The sequence below is a fragment of the Pezoporus wallicus genome, unplaced genomic scaffold, assembly GCF_028554395.1.
Source record: "Pezoporus wallicus isolate ANWC-B61680 ecotype Strahan unplaced genomic scaffold, APGP_CSIRO_Pwel_v1 scaffold_7392, whole genome shotgun sequence".
Classification (NCBI taxonomy): domain Eukaryota; kingdom Metazoa; phylum Chordata; class Aves; order Psittaciformes; family Psittacidae; genus Pezoporus; species Pezoporus wallicus.
In genome coordinates, this window is record NW_026639923.1 from 1,623,030 (window position 1) to 1,626,650 (window position 3,621).

The window sequence follows — 3,621 nt, forward strand, 5'->3', positions numbered from 1 at the left end:
CCTGTCTTCAAGCTGATTTTTTCCCTCCAGATCTTCAGTCTGTCTCTTTTTCTACTTCCTTTTCTTCCATTCTTTTCCTTTGGGACTCCTCCATCTCCTCGCTCCATCCCTTGTGGTCTTGTCCTTTGGCACTTTAGAGACTTGGCTCACCCTCCTTCTGACTGGGAAATGTTGGGAGGCCACAGTTACACGTTCATCTCCAAAAGCAACCTGAAAATGGTCCAGTCCATCATCCTCTGTGGTCTGGGCAATGGAGCCAGTGCCAGCAGAAAAAGCAAGTATACCCATTGCTTGTGTGGCAGGGAGCTTGCGAGAGAGAGAGATGCTGGGGGAGAAGGATGAAAGTTAAACCCCAAAGTCTCCTGCCAGATGTTGGGGGCACATAAAGAGATGGCAGTGGCTGATGCTGGAAGGAAAGACAGCTTTTCTCCCTTTCAGGCAATTCCTATGTTGTTTGTGAGTCTCTTTTCTTCTAAGGCTTGACCTTGAGAGACACTATAAATGCCTTAAAATCTCAGTGCAGGACTCCTGCAAGCTATTTCATCATGCAATCAGGTTATCACTTGCTACAGCTCCTTCTCCCCCTGGTACCTTTGAGAAGGCTGTGTTCAGGGGAAGCTTGTGGATGAACTCCTCATGCTCAGGCTCTGATGAGTCAAAAACCAAAGCCTTCTGCCCCACCAATGTGTTTGGTCCCTCTTACCCAGTGCTTGCTGAATCTGTACCTCCCTGCTAATAAAGCCTGGTACTTTGTAGGGGCAGGCCCGCAAGAAAACAACAAACAAACATCTTCAATAGAAGGGATGTGCTGCCAGCCCCCTCCCTTCTCCAGCGAGTGTTTGTATGGTCCTGATTTCTGTACAGAGACTCTGATCTGCAAGTTGTATTTGTGACCATAAACAGAGATTAGCTCTTATCTCTGGCAGGCAGCAATATCAGGCACCAGCCCTCTCTCCAAAGCGTTGGCAGCCAAGGAGCAGCCCAGCACACGAAGATGAACTAGTTGGAAGAGGAGGAGGTAAACAACGTGGGGAAAACCAGTTGTGGGAGGTGAACCTGGAGGATGGGATGATGCCAACCTGCCCTGGGCTGCAAGGGAGCCCCAAGCCCCAGCGCAAGGGTGAGAGGCAGGGGAGGAAGCGGTGATTAGACACCAGCGTCTGCAATCAAGAGGCAGGAAGCATGATCTTCAGGAAATGCTCGCCTCTTACCCTGTGTGATAAGGTGCCGAGTGCCCCACGGAGGAGGCACCCAGCCCTTCCGTGCCCCCCTGGCAGGGCGCCCGGTAGGCAGCACCCGAGGCCTGCGCACACAGGGAGCAGGTCCTGGCCACTGAGCCACTGGCAGCATCTTCCCAGGTATGGTTGTACCTGGATGGTGTATACCTGGGTGGAGGAGCTGTATAGACAGGCAAAACCACTGGGGTTCGTTTGGAGGCTTACTCACTGCGAGTCAAACACAGCTCCGCTTACGTAGGGGTCTGGATTGATTCAGTGGTGGTTTGTGTGTGTGGGAATAGGCTTTGGCCATCAGATGGCTGCAGGAGAGAAAGAGGAGAGTGAAGAGAGGAGTGGGAAAAGAAAAAGGTAAGAAAGGAGATGAAAGGAAAAGGAAGGAAACTAAAAGAAAGGAAGGGAGAAAAGGAGAGGGGAGGGGAGGAGAAAAGGAAGGGAAGGGAAAGGAAGGGAAGGGAAGGGAAGGGAAGGGAAGGGAAGGGAAGGGAAGGGAGAAAAGAAAAGAAAAGAAAAGAAAAGAAAAGAAAAGAAAAGAAAAGAAAAGAAAAGAAAAGAAAAGAAAAGAGAAAAGGAGACAGAGAGAGGGGAAAAAGAACCCCTTTTGAAAGCCTTAAACCTGCCTCTTTATCTCCCTAATCTGTATTTCCCCCCCAAAGCCTCTTTCTGTACAGGATGAAAGCAGATTTCTCCTCTTTATTTTCGTTTTCTGTGTCCTTTAGGAAGGCATTTGCTCGAGACTAATTGAATTTTCTGCCTGTGAAGAGAAAGACACGACACAGAGTGAGTTAAAGTCCGACACCAGGACAGGGCGCAGGAGCCGTGTTAACTGGTGTGGGGGACAGCCCCTCACTTAACAAAAGTGTTTAATTCTGTCCCCTCTTGTTAAGAAGGGGCGGAAGGAGGGGATATTTATTCTGTTCTTTTCTCAAGGTTTTTCCTTTCGGGTCACAAAGTGCCCCCCACGCTCCCGGCCCCCCCCTTCTTTCCCTGCTTTTGTGGCAGCAGCAGCTGGTGGGTTGCAAAGGGGACAGGCTTTGTCTTTTGACACACTTGAACATTGCTGCACAGAGCTGGGGAAACCTTTCCCTTCCCCACCTCTCGCCTTTCCAGCCGAGGAGGAGGGAGCGAGAGGCAGAGTTACAGCGAGGGGATAAAATGGCACAAAGGGTGGCTGGAGCTGTGGTGGACGAGGGATCAAGGCTGGGCTGTGGTGAGCAGATGGTGATGGGCATCAGGAGGGGGTGGGATGGCCCCGAATGCTGGGGAGGCTTGTGTTGAGCAAGCAGTTGGAGGGATTGGGGAGGAAAGCCATCCAAGAGGCAGCAGTGCCATAGAGTGCAGGGTTTAGCTCTTCCCAAATTTCACGAAGAATGCTCATCCCCTCCCAGGAATGGGTCCCAGTTAATCTTCCGGACACAACAAATGGAGGATTCGCTTGGTTTGTGCTGCCAGTCCATAAAAAGAGCTCCTTTTTCTGCAAGCAGCACTCTTGAGTCCTCCATGTAATGTGTGCAGACTCTTCAGGCCCTCCACAAAGGGTGTGCAGACTCTTTCCACACCTCTTCCAAAGATGGGACATTGAGGCTGATCCCCAAGGACGCGCACAATGCAAGCACGTTTGACATCAGGACATGAGGAATGCCATGGTGGAACCTAGCAGTGGTGGCCTGGGGCTGGAAAGAGATCAGGCTCCTTGCAGGCAAGAGCAGGAAATCAGGGCTTGACTCCTGATCAGTCAGAATAACCTGCCTGCATCCACCCTGTACCATAGGGTTTGCAGCCTGGGAACGGCCCCAGAACATTTTCTGTCCAGGTCAAAGCTAAAGGTAGAAAGCTAAACCCCATCTCTCTCATGATCTCACAGCTTGAAGACTAAATTCCTTCATTGTCCTCCCCATGACCAAGCACCTTGTATGAGATCCCAGCCTGGGACCATGCCCCTATCAGGCAGTAAAACCAATCCCTTGCAGCCTAATTGCTCTTACTGGGTGTTTACCTACAGTGATACCAAACAACGTGCACCAGGAGAAGGTCCTCCCTTCTCAGGCTGAAGATGCGAGGATGCGTGGACACTAAAGGATGATCCTCCTAAATCACAGCCAGTGGCCTGATTAAAGTCCATCCAGATCTGCCTTATACTAGTGCAAGCTGGCAGCTTCAGTGGGTGGACACTGGGGTAGAACCGGTACGAGGTGAGTGAGAACAGAGACCATAGAATCATAGGATTGTTCTAGATGTGAATTTTAAGCTCCGGACATATACTCGAAGCTTTGGGAAATGCCTGCTTCCGCAGGAGCTTTCAGGAGAGTCCTCATGAGTGCAAAATAAATGGATATATTCATTATCCAAATTGTCTTATTTTTGTGGTGCCTCTTGAGTAAACCCA

The 3,621-nt window shown here is 50.5% G+C and overlaps 1 long non-coding RNA gene across 1 annotated transcript; it reads left to right on the forward strand.

The window, feature by feature from the left end:
* The first annotated feature begins 815 nt into the window (after positions 1–815).
* LOC130603321 (uncharacterized) lies at positions 816–2,912 on the forward strand. The gene is made up of 3 exons (XR_008973127.1): positions 816–1,018; positions 1,955–2,015; positions 2,720–2,912. It is a non-coding gene; the product is annotated as an uncharacterized LOC130603321 (long non-coding RNA).
* Positions 2,913–3,621: the final 709 nt, after the last annotated feature.